The 13,390-nt window shown below is 41.6% G+C and overlaps 1 non-coding gene across 1 annotated transcript; it reads left to right on the top strand.

Moving 5' to 3' along the window:
* Positions 1 to 2,527: 2,527 nt before the first annotated feature.
* LOC123461015 lies at positions 2,528 to 2,717 on the top strand. Its single transcript, XR_006637346.1, has one exon. It is a non-coding gene; the product is annotated as a U2 spliceosomal RNA (small nuclear RNA).
* The last annotated feature ends 10,673 nt before the right edge of the window (positions 2,718 to 13,390 follow it).

A 13,390-nucleotide genomic window follows, 5' to 3' on the forward strand; every position in this document is an offset into this window, starting at 1 on the left:
AACAGATGTCCCTTATCATGCTATGGTCCAGGAAAGTTTTATGGTCCACCAAGGTCAGTGGTCCAGGGTTAACCCTTCAAATATTGTCTCCCTGTGAAATCCACAGAGTTTATCTGAAATATATTTTTAAAGAACATGCCCTCACTAAATTCATGAAAACAGCCACCAGCTGGGGACCAAGTATTCAAAACACATGAGCCTATGGGGGACACTTCATTCTGTTGGGAGCCATAGAGCAAAAGCCTCTCCATTTTGCCTGGGCCTGCTCATAAACTGACTCATTACTCAGAAAGCTGGTCCATCCAGCTTTCTGTTAGGTACTTCTGGAACCGGTCAGCAGACTACTTACAGAATCTTATCTTTTGCAAAAGGCCAGTTTATGGTCAAATGTGAAACTTGGTGCAGTCAGGATGTTAAGCCAGTGAGGCAAGATTAGATGAACACCTAATTATATCCCCTCCAGGTTTCCTGACAACTCCTTGCCCTGGCCACGTCCCCTTCCCCCTACAACTCTACATAAACCTACAGGTAAGAATAAATTCTCAAGGCCATGACAAATATCTAGCATGGTCTCCTTCTTGTGTCTGTTTGCCTTGTTTCATTCAGGTTAATTTTCACCTCACTTCTTTGTTTGACTCCCCCCTGGCCAGGGCAAATGGCGCCTGAACATGAGGCCCGAGATACAAAGAAAGACCTGAACATCACTCAAAGTGGACAGCTGTCCCAGCCATTAGACCGCCACCCCACGGGAGGGGTGAGTGAAGGTCTGCGTAGAGGTCACTACAGGCAATACACCTGTAAAACAGACCGGCACCGTGATCGACGCAGAGAAGCCCGCCTGCAAAACTGATCCGTTTGAGGTAAGCAATGAATTTTAGGCAATTAAAGTAAAGACTATTGAGTCATTTTTTTTCAAGGCACAAGAACTGTGGGACTCCCTTTTTGCACTTCTCTTCTTTCTTTTACTTTCGGTTGGCGCCATTGCGTGGAATTGCAACATAGCGGCAGGGCAACTGAAGACTCTTGGCCAGGGCTACCCTCTGGCATTGGCTGAAGGCCCCTAGCTCCCTGTGCGAATCCTGACAGCCTGTTCAGGCATTGGCAAAGACCTCCTATCTAGCCTCTCTTCCTATCAACAAAACTGGGTATGCAACAGCCAGTAACTGCACTTAGAGCAGCTGCCAGCTCTTAAAATTGTGGTCAGGCCCATTGGGGAACCTCCCATGCCTGTTCTCTGACCAGGAATGTTGCCCTCCGGTCTTGCCATTTCTCCTCTTTCCTTTTCTATCATGAGACAGACCCTAAGTAAGCATAAATTGTTGAAAGGCTTAAAACTTCTCTCAAGTCATAAGGAACATGGGTTAAAGAAAAAAATAGATTTAACAAAGAGTAAAAAGAAGCTAATTGGACTGGAGAGATGGCTTAGCAGTTAAGCGCTTGCCTGTGAAGCCTAAGGACCCCGGTTCAAGGCTCGGTTCCCCAGGTCCCACGTTAGCCAGATGCACAAGGGGGCGCACACGTCTGGAGTTTGTTTGCAGGGGCTGGAAGCCCTGGTGTGCCCATTCCCTCTCTCTCTCCCTCTATCTGTCTTTCTCTCTATGTCTGTCACTCTCAAATAAATAAATAAAAAATGAACCAAAAAAATTTTTAAAAAAAGAAGCTAATTGCCATAGTAAAAGATATTTTAAAAACACAAGGAATTGAGATTGCTTCAAGTTCTTTAAGCAAATGTTTAAATTTTATCAGGAGGATTTGTTCTTTTTATGTGTGTGTGTATGTGTTTATGTGTGCTCATTGTGCTTTCTAGTCATATCGTGTTTATGACTGTTTGTGACTAAAGAGATGAGACAGATGCAGGTGACACCCCTTTCTCTTCTAGAGAACCATTCAAGGAAATCAAAGACCTAAGCATAGAAATTAAAAAGGAAAAGTTAAATGTCTTTTATAGGAGTGAATTTGCCAGATATTTGTTCTAGGTCAACTTCACCTTACATAGAGAATCATTAAAAACAACAAAACTTCTCTAAAGAGGTAACTTATAATTTGTCAGATATTTTAAAAAAGATTGTAATGTCCTGTTACTTAAAAGGAGGAGGTAACTGATCTGACTTCTGAGCCAGCCTGCCTCAAGACAACAACACAATTTGCCTTAGCTACTCCTAATTAAAATCATTCCCAAGTGTGTTATTGGTATTAATGATATAAAATTGTATTATGACTGCTTACTTTTTAGTAATAGGATTAATCAATTTGGTGTAAGTTTTTTTTCATATTTTATTTATTTATTTGAGAGCGACAGACACAGGGAGAAAGACAGATAGAGGGAGAGAGAGAATGGGCGTGCCAGGGCTTCCAGCCACTGCAAACGAACTCCAGACGCGTGCGCCCCCTTGTGCATCTGGCTAACGTGGGACCTGGGGAACCGAGCCTCGAACCGGAGTACTTAGTCTTCACAGGCAAGCGCTTAACTGCTAAGCCATCTCTCCAGCCCCTGGTGTAAGTTTTTAATAGCCTTATAAGAAAGATAATCACTTCTTGGCCTTTTGGCTAAGATCAAGTGTAGTATCTGTTCTTATCAGTTTAATATCTGACACGTCCTCTATCCGAGGACAATATATTAAATGGATTTTTGGAGCTTGGAGTTGGAATAGGAGCTTACTCCATCCACTCCACGCATCAACCTGGTATTGCAGTACTTTCAGGAAGGTGCACCCCCTCAGGGGAGTAAAAAAAAAAGAGAGAGAGAGAGAGAGAGAGAAAAGATAATTAATGATGGGGTGAGATGAATTGATTGAAGGAACTGGAAAAGAATTTTTCAATGTTGGGACATAGAATGCTCGTTAAAAATGCTTTTTGAGTGGTACTGAGAATGTTAAAGTATGTGGATAAAGATGTGCATATGTAGGAAAGAATTTTCAGGCTAAACCTAAATGCCATGCCTAAAGTTAGAGATTCTTCAACTGTTTACAGACTCTTAAGGATACTCTAAAAGTTTTATATAGGGACATAGTCTTAATCTAAATTCATCTTACATTAGACACAGGTGATGCCTATGTTAGGTGGGTCACAAAGTCATAAGTACAGATGTAATTGGAAGTTTAACCAGGTTAAACATAGACAAGAGTCTATCACCTTGTGTTTTGCAAATGGGTAAATTTGCTATGTAAAAGCAAACAACTTCGGAATAGGAAAGAAATGACAGGATGCTTATCTCTCTGCTCTGTAATTTCATTTTGCTCTTGCTTTCCAACATATGCTACTTAAATTCATGGAAATCTGGACTCTGAAAAAAAAACAGATGGAACCCCCTTTATCTCAAACCCCATGCAAGTTTAAGCCATGTGTCCCCCAGACTCTGACTAGAGACAAAAATGGCCAATTGTCTCTGACAAGGAAAAAGGAATACAACATATAACTGTGGTTCTCTTTAGTTCATCTCTTATGAACACCTAAAGTCACATCTGTTAGATAAAGTATCTCACTAGACAAAATGTTAAATAGAGAAACTGAGTCTTATGATAAGGTCTCACTCATTAACAGGTCACAGATGCTAATTTGTTATGATTTAAGGGTTATAAAACTGGCTTTAAGACTCTCTCATTAAAGTAAATTAGGTTCCTCTTTTCATCAAGGTTTTAACTATTCTCAAGATAAAGGCTCACATAGAAATGGTTAATTTCCAAAGGTAGAGTACTCATACCTAAAGACATTGTGACTTTACAGATAACTTCTGTCTTATTTATGCTAATTTTATTGAATGGTCATAACTAGGTTTAATCACTTAGGTTTAAGTGATTTAATTTTAGTAATAATAACTTTCATCTTCCTGGGATTTGTTGGGATAGCTTACTTAAACTTTATCAAATTTAAGTCATGGGTAAAACATAAAATTGTTTTGTGTTAATAAAAATTTCTGTATTACATAAAATCAATAGCTATCAAGTTTAAGCCAAAATCATTGCTTGTCAAATAATGTTTTTTCTTTCAAAAAAATTATCAAGGATTATATTAATATTTAGCTAGCTATTTTGGCTCAGGAAAAACCAAATTCTACTCTATTGTATGTAAAGTAACTGTCTCAATTTTTGCATCTTAAGTTCAGTGCTTATAACAAAATTAACTCTTAAGACATATTCCCTACTTTAGGGTACAGCCTCATGCTCAAAACAATGGTTCTCATCTAATATATATATATATATATATATATATAAAATTCAAACTCCATGGTTCTGTTTCCAATGTTTTCTGGGTAATTTGTACCCACACAGGTATCTGAACTAATCAAAGATATTTTCACACAGGTGCTAAGACCTTATACTGTCTTACTTGTTCTTTTCTGATAATTTCTAGGTTAAATTAGGTAAGTTTATAAATCAATTGGTACTGTTTTCAAGACTGGTAACAGGTTCTGTCTATATTTATAAATGTTAGATATTTAAAATGTGAGATGTGCCTACTTCCTATGCCTCAGATATATGGCTTATGCTGCCACAGTACAACAAAAATTTTAAAGATAGGACAAAATGATTTTAGAAGCCCTTGTGCCATTCTTTAACTAAGTCTATTTCAGTAATCAAATGTGCTCTGTATGTACACACATCCAGGCTGATGTAATTTCCTTTCTGATTGTGTTAATCACCTATGTATAAGCCAAAGCCAACTGGAATCATTAGAGTAAAAAGTGTCAATATTTTGGCCTGTACTCCCATGTCATGAGGCCACTGGAGATGATGGGACACTTCTACACTGGCCCCCTGGTAAGTCACCTGTCTTCCTGAGCAGGGAGGATATGGAGACCCAAACAAAATTGGTGTACATTCTAAAACAGGAGAGTCACAATTGATTGGCCCTCCTGGCTTCCCAAAAAAGGGAAAATTACTTGGCCAGCATGGCCCTGACTAATCCTAACAGGCAAGACACCAGTAAACTATGGGGCTACTCCTGTGTCCCTAAAGTCTCTTTGGAGAGCCATTAATGACCTCTAAAATTAATCATTAATTAACTTTTGGCTATCTGCACGGTCTTAAACCCTCAGAGAAAATCTGTAACCAAAGATAAAAAAAAATACCTTAAATGTATAAATGGACCTTAACTTCTGAAATTAGCTACAGCCGCGATGTTAGTACAGGAACAACTTGCTGCAGGCAACATTGGACCTACCACCTCTCCTTGGAATACTCCTATCTTTGTATTGCTTCAGGACCTTAGAGAAATTAATAAGGCCATGGTACCTATGGGGCCCTACAACCAGGCCTCCCCACTCCAGTAGCAATTCCTGCAGGACACTGCAAAATCATTATTGACCTAAAGGATTGCTTTTTTACAATTCCCTTACACCCCTCATCAGCATTTTACATTTAGTTTACCTGTGGTAAATTTTAGAGGCCCTGAAGATAGTGGAGGCTACAATTCTGAGCCAAAGAGTCACTTTTATCTCTTATAAAAAGCCTCTTCTCCTGGTCATTTGTGCCACTGACTTTACACCCACCGGGGTGTTCTGGCAGGAGGGGCCCCTCTTCTGGGTCCATTTACCCTCCAAAAGTTAAAAACGGGGGATTTATATCCCATAAAAGGCTCTCCAAGAAATATCCTTCATCATGCCTTGTTTGTCCTAAACTTTTTAACCCTTGATACTCAGGAAAATTCAGCTGCTGATCAGTTTTGGCACACAAATACAAAAAATACCTTTGCCAAAGCCATGCGGAAAGATCCTTTAACTTTAAAATGGAATGGCCCAGACCCAGTACTCATTTGGGGCCGAGGATCAGTATGCTTGTCTGACCAGAGAGACTTGTAAAACAAGCTGATGATCCTCCAGTGACATCTCACATATCCAAGGAAGAAACACTTCCCTGAGAGAATCTCCCCTTTTTCCCTAACAGGACAAAGCTGGAAGGACCTCTACTTATCTTAATCCTCTCACTCATAATCAGACCCGTTATTATAATTAAAATCATGTCTTTTATATGTCAACAGATTAAAGCCATTAAGGTGCAGCCTTTACAGGTCCATTATCACAGACTGGAGCTGGGGATCGAGGTGTTGCCACTGAAGACCTACCACCTGCAGCTGTCACTCTCCCTTTATCTTACATTCTGTACTTATTTGCTATACTGCTGTCCTCTACACCTCTGCTATCACTGCAGTCTACCTGTCTTGGCCAAATAGCTACCCCTCCTTTAGGAGCTGCATAGGATTCAGACCTATACATGTCAGCTCATAATAAAGTGAATGTGATATGGGCACCAATGTGGGTGCAAGGCAAAGCACTGGAGGGGAAGGTCCTTATCTGACCGCTTCTGGATTCCCTGAGAGGTATACCTGGCTTGCATGGAGGTTGGTACCATAACTGTTATCACTAAGGCCGTGCCTCACTCTCCGGCCACATAGGCCCTGCTTCCCCTCCCCAAAAGGTACCAAGGGCCAAAGAATGTGGGAAAGAGACGTCCCACGGAAGGAGTCAGGTCCCTACTCCCACAGTTGGTTAATGCCCACCACTGCAAAGTGGGCCTCCCCCGAGGAGATGTTAGGAGCTATGAATCAAACCTCGGCCATGTTAACAGAAACCACCATTTAGCAAGTTAAGTTTCTACTTCCTCACCTAATACTCAACTACCAGAAACAAAGACTGCCATATAGCAAGTTAAGTTTCTACTTCTTCACCTAATGTTCAATTATCAGGGGATCATACGCTTGGCTGAATACTCTCCAATGCTGTCAGTAGCTGATGAAGAAACAAAGGCATTGCAGACCACCACTGAATAGCGGGCCTCCCCCTCTTTTGTATAAAAGAAGGGAGGAAATGTCGGAAGCCATGAAGCAAAAGCCTCTCCATTTTGCCCGGGCCTGCTCATAAACTGACTCATTACTCAGAAAGCTGGTCCATCCAGCTTTCTGTTAGGTACTTCTGGAACTGGTCAGCAGACTACTTACAGAATCTTATCTTTTGCAAAAGGCCAGTTTATGGTCAGGATGTGAAACCTGGTGCAGTCAGGATGTTAAGCCAGTGAGGCAAGATTAGATAAACACCTAATTACATCCCCTCTAGGTTTCCTGACAATTCCTTGCCCTGGCCACGTCCCCTTCCCCCTACAACCCTATATAAACCTACATGTAAGAATAAACTCTCGAGGCCATGGCAAACATCTAGTATGGTCTCCTTGTGTCTGTTTGCCTTGTTTCATTCAGGTTAATTTTCACCTCGCTTCTTTGTTTGACTCCCCGCTGGCCAGGGCATCATTCAAACCACCACACCTCATAAAGGAAACCAGAAGAATAAAGTAAGAGGAAAGATATCCTATAGTTTACTTATTCACTATTCTCAGTTGTGCAGAATGAAATCCTCAAAGCAGCCCCAAGTACCCGAGCAAGAGGAAAAATGACTCTGGTCATTAGTACCCCTGGGGGAGGGATGAATTGGCAGGTGGAACCTTTAGACAGGAGCTTCAAAAGCTGTGCTGGTTGTCCTAAGGTGGCCCTGATTTTGTTGTCCATTGTCCCATGGGTCACCAAGTAGCTCCATCCAATTTGACTGTCATTACTTGCACATGACCTACACAATATTTAGACCCATCAAAATTCCATAGTGGATGATAGAGGAAGACATGAGGCCCTTATTCCTCATTGAGGAGTGACTGGCAGTTAATGATTGCTCAGGGAGTGGAAGACATTGGCTGCCACTGGTCAATTGCATGTACTTCACCCATGCTAACACAGGCAACCCTAATTAAACTCAGTAGGTCAAAACAATAAAAAACAAGGGCAGGAAAGATGACTTAGGAGTTCAGGCACTTGCCTACAAAGCCCAAGGACCCAAATTTGATGCTCCAGTACCCATGTAAGCCATATGCACAAGGTGACACATGCATCTGGGGTTCATTTGCAGCTGCTAAAGGCCCTGGCACACCCATTCTTTCCCAATCTCTCTCTCTCTCCCTCCTTTCTTAAATAAATAAATAGAAAAAATCTCCACTGAACAACTGCCCCACAAAAATGTCACCTCCAGTAATGAACCTATAACAACTCCTGTTTCATGTACCTTGTATCCTGTCAAAGAACTGTAGCCACATTGTTCTATTAGGAGTTGTACTATTAAAAGTTTTGAGTCTGCTGGTACAAAGTTGACAAAGAAATATACACATCAAAATGAAAGCAACAGAAGAAGTCAAATTTTCATGGTAGGTTTGAACCAAGAATTAAAGCTTAACACCAACTGAGTATTGATGTGAATAAGTGGTGCCAGGTGAGACCTGTTGTGGTACTTGAGACAGTTATTTTATACAGTTGAGTCTCAATTTCCTTACAAGGTTTATTCAAATATAGCAGGAAATATTGGCATTTAACCAATGAATAACTTAGAGTAATTTGACCAGTTTAATATTCCATTACTGGGTTAAATTGAATGTTATTAAAAGGAAGCATTAGCATCATTTCAACAAAAAAGTTGCACAGGGCATGTTGCCAAAGTTGCCTACTAGTGGACTCCCTACATGAGATTCTTCCCAGGTATACACAGCAGCTATTAATATTGGTATATATTCAGAGTTTAAAATAATGACTGTTCTTTGCCTGCTTGTCACTGCCATATGAAGACCCACTGTCACATGTTCCCACTGCAATCGGTAGGGCCCCTCTTCCCAACATGCTTCCACCACTACAATTGAATTGAATACCTCTGAGTTCATGAGTTCAAATAAATCTTCTTTCACATAAGTTGTCTGTGGGTATTTTGTGATTTTGATGTGAAAAATGACTAATATCAGAAATTGCTACTGAGAAATGTGATTATTGTTGTGATGAACAGGTTCATGTGATGTATAAACCTTTGGAACTGGCTTATGAGAGAAATGTAGAAGAATTTGGAGATTCAGGCAAGATAAGCCCAAGAATGCTGTAAGCAGGACTTAATAGATGACTCTACTAGAAGTTCAGAAGACCAGAATGCTGACAGGAATATGGACAATGAAAACTGTATTCATGTTCATGAGGTGTCAGATGGGAACAAGGACACCACTGAGAACTGAACTAACAAGAACTCATTCACATTATATGGTGGCAAAAAATCTGGTTATATTCTACCCATGTTCTGCAGATGAAAGTGAAAATAAATGAAAGAGTAATGAACTAATTTATTTTGGGAGAGAAAATTTGAAGACAACTTAACATTTAGGCTCTTGCATGGTGACTGTTCACTGCATTTAGCCAGACTTGTAGTAAGAATTCAGAGCAAAAAGTAGAACAGAATTATGTGGAAAATGTGCACTTTGATGAGAAAGGAAGCATGAACACATTGAGGGTTGTTGAAAATAAAGCAACTGTAATTGTTAAAGAAATTAGTGACATTTAGGATTAGCCACACACTCTGAGTTGGGACAAAATGAAAGATATCATGAAGGTAAGATGTCACCCATCAAGGGGTCAAGGTATAAAACAAAAAACTGATTTGAAAGACTCATTTAAAAATAGTTGTTAGCTCAGCATGGCGGTGCATGCCTTTAATCCCAGCACTCAGGAGGCAGAGGTAGGAGGATCACCATGAGTTCAAGGCCACCCTGAGACTACATAGTTAATTCTAGGTCAGCCTGAGCTAGAGTGAGACCCTACCTCAAAAAAAAAAGTTTTTAACCAGGTGTGGTGACACACAGCTTTAATCCCAACACTCAAAAGGCAAAGGTAGGAGGAGCACTGTGAGTTTGAGGCCACCCTGAAACTACATAGTGAATTCCAGGTCAGCCTGGGAGAGAGTGAGACCCTATCTCCATTAAAAAAAAAAAAAAAAAAAAAAAGGAGGAACTTTGAGCGCTGATGAGATGGCTCAACAAACAGCTAAAGGTAGTTTCTTGCAAAACCTGAAGGCCCAGGTTTAATTCCCCAGTACCCACATAAAACCAGATGCACAAAATGGCCCATGCATCTGTAGTTCATTTGCAGTGGCAGAAGGCTCTGGTATGAACCCATTCTCCCTCTTTCTCTTTCTTTCTCTCTCTCTCTCTCTCTCTCTCTCTCTCTCTCTCTCTCTCTCTCTCCTTGTAAATAAATAAATACAAATAGTTTAAAAGAGTTTTTGAGGTGCTCTTCTAGATAATGGACACATAGAAAAATGTTTTATGGGGGCTGATGAGATTGCTTCGTGATTAAGGTACTTGCCTGCAAAGCTAAAAAACCCAGGTTCAATTCCCCAGGACCTAAGTCAGATTTACAAGGTGGCACATGCATCTGTAGTTTGCTTGCAGTGGCTAGATCTCGATATCTCTCTCTCCCTCTCTCTCTCTCTCTCTCTCTCTCTCTCTCTCTCTCTCTCTCTCTCCCCTCCCTCTCTTTCTCTCAAATAAGAAATAAAAAAAATTGAAAAATGTTTTCCCAGGTTCACTTGAATAGGCATTCATCATGAGCTGACAACACTTGGCATCATCTGCATGGTACTTACTGACTTTGTAGGTGTGCAGAATATAAGCATATGGGACACGGAGAATTGCACCATGGTTCCAAAACTAAAGAAGATGAGACCAGACAATGTGTAGCAGAATTGGATTCAGGTACTAAGTGGCCAATTCATGAAGCTTCAAAGGTAAAGCCTAGGTTGCAATAGAGACAGCAGAATGCTAGAGAGGCCACAGCTGTATAATTCCTGCCAAAGAAAACTGTAGGCACCAAGGGGAGTGTGCTACAAGCAACAGGGCCATGGGAGCATGGCTACTCAAGCATGTCCGTGTTCACATCATGCCACCCTGACACAACATACTGGCCATGGAGTTTCAGGATTCAATGTCTTGGTCCCTGTTGGGTTTCAGTCTTAGTTTAGTCTAGACTTTCCTTGCTGTACCACCATTCCTCCTTTTTGGAATGGAAACATTTACTCTATTCCATTGTGTATTGGAAGTTTGTAATTTGGTTTTGTGATTTTATAAGAGTTCATAGCTAAGAAACTGCTGTGTCCGTAAGTAGAGTCTCAGAAGAGATATTGGACTTTTGAACAATGCTAAGATTCTTGAGACTATATGGACTCTGGAAGTTGGACTAAACACATTTTGCTTTAAGAGATGACCAACAGCCTATGGGATCAGGTGCCAATATTGTGGTGTGAAACATGAAATGTGCTTGAACATTTGGTATGCAGCCAGTGATACTGCTTGAGGAGGTTATGAAATCTTTGGGATGTAGGGTCCAGCTGGCAAAAGTCAGTCATGGCGGTTGGTCCATATTAGTTTTACCATCTTCTGCTTTCATTTGGCACACGCTGATCCTTGACCTACTGCCATGTGAAGACCCTCAGCCACGGCTCCTTCCATCATGGACAGAGAAGCTCCTTTTTCCAAGGTTCCTCCACCATAATGGAGCAATATCCCTCTGAAACTATGAGCAAAACAAAAATCTTTGCTCCTATAAAAATATAACATTTTATTAGACATTGTCATGCATTTATGTTACCTACTCTGATCTTATTCTCCCTACCCTCTCTTGTCCCCTGTTACTAGTTACTCCTCCTATTACGGCAATGATAGACTGGACAAAAACAACTCAAGGGAAAGGGGTATATTTTGGCTTATAGTTTGAGGCTATAATTCATCGTGGCAGGGAAGTCATGGTGGCAGGAGCTTGAGGCGCCTCTTCAGATTGTGTCTACACTCAAGGTGTGGAACACAATGAATGTTGGTGCTCACCTTGCTTTCTCCTTCTTATTCAGCTCACAGTCCCATCCTGTGGGATGATGCCACCCACAGTTAAGGAGGGCCTTCCCACCTCAACTAGCCTAATCTAGACAGTCTCTCATAGGCATGTCCAGAGACTTGTGATCTAGGAGATTCTAGATGCCAGATGCACAAAGTGGCGCCGTTTGCAGTAGCTGGAAGCCCTGTTCATTCTTATTCTCTCTTCTCTTCTTTTTTAAAAAGTATTTTATTTGTTTATGCAATAAAGAGAGAAAAAGGCAGAGAGAGAAAATGGGCACACCAGAGCCTCCAGCTGCTGCAAACAAACTCCAGATGCATAAGGTGGTGCCACCTTGTGCATCTGGCATTACATGGGGCCTGAGGAATCGAACCTGTGTCCTTTGGCTTTGTAGGCAAGTGCCTAAAGGCTAAGCCCATATCTCCAGCCCTCTTCCTTTCCTTTCCTTTCCTTTCCTTTTCTTTCTTTTCCTTCCCTTCCCTTCCTTCCTCTACCTCTTTCTCTCCCAGGTATGTGGCACACTCCTTTAATCCCAGCACTCAGCAGGCTGAGGTAGAAGGATCACTCTGAGTTCAAGGCCAGCTTGAGACTACATAGTGAATTCCAGTCAGCCTGGGCTACAGCAAGACACTATCTTGAAAAAAAAAAAAGTTAAAAAAGTTTTAAAAAATCTACCAGCCAGGCATGGTGGCATATGCGTTTAATTCAAGCACTCAGCAGGCAGAGGTAGGAAGATCACTATGATTTCAAGGCTAGTCTGAATAGTGCATAGTGAATTCCAAGTCAGTTTGGGCTAGAGCAAGATCCTACCTAGAAAACCACATAAACAAACAAAAAACATTTACCAGCATACTACTGGGCAAACCACACTAATGTGTATAATCCTAATACACCACCCCAGCTCGTGGCATTTAATAGAAATCCAGAGTGGAAAAGAAGGTCCTTTCTCATAGCAGTGTATTATTTATTTGTGACTAGGAAGAATAGCAGTTATTTCCATGTGGACATTCTTCCTAAATACAACAGTTCAGGCAGGTATAAGAAATCAGGGGCTAGAAAGATGGCTTAGCTGTTAAGGCACATGCCTGCAAAGCCTAAGGATCAGGGTTCCATTCTCCAGGTCCCACATAAGCCAGCTGTACATGGTGGCACATGCGTCTGGAGTTCATGGCAATGGCTAGAGGCCCTGGCGGCGCCCATTCTCTCTCTCTCTCTCTCTTTCTCTCTCGCCCTCCCTCCTTCCATCTCCCTCCCCCTCCTCTTCTCTCTGTGTCTAATAAATAAATAAATAAAAATAAATTTTTAAGAACTCAGGCTGCGGTGGAGGGGATCATGGGGAGGGTGCAGAGAAAGGAAGAAGAGGAGGAAAGGAAAGGAATGAGAAGGAAGAGGGGAGGGGGCAGAAGAGGGGGAGATCAAAGCAGAAGTGGAACTAGTTGTGAGGAAGGGTTCGGCTTGCGAAAGAAGGTGGACAAGAGAAGATAGTGGAGAGGAATGTGATCAAAATACGTCATATACATGCACAAAATTGTCAATAAATATAATTTTTTAAAGGAAGTCAGTCGTAAGCCAAACGGGAGTCAGTGAGGCTTTGGAGTCCAGCATCCTCTCCCCACGCCTGAGCTGCCCCTCCCACCGCCCTTCCTCCTTCTCTGGGAGGCCCCAGGGTGCTCCTCCCCAGCTCTGGGTTGGAGAAAGCTCGGGCATCCCGGCTGGCGCTCGG

The sequence above is a fragment of the Jaculus jaculus genome, chromosome 5 (genome assembly GCF_020740685.1).
Source record: "Jaculus jaculus isolate mJacJac1 chromosome 5, mJacJac1.mat.Y.cur, whole genome shotgun sequence".
Classification (NCBI taxonomy): domain Eukaryota; kingdom Metazoa; phylum Chordata; class Mammalia; order Rodentia; family Dipodidae; genus Jaculus; species Jaculus jaculus.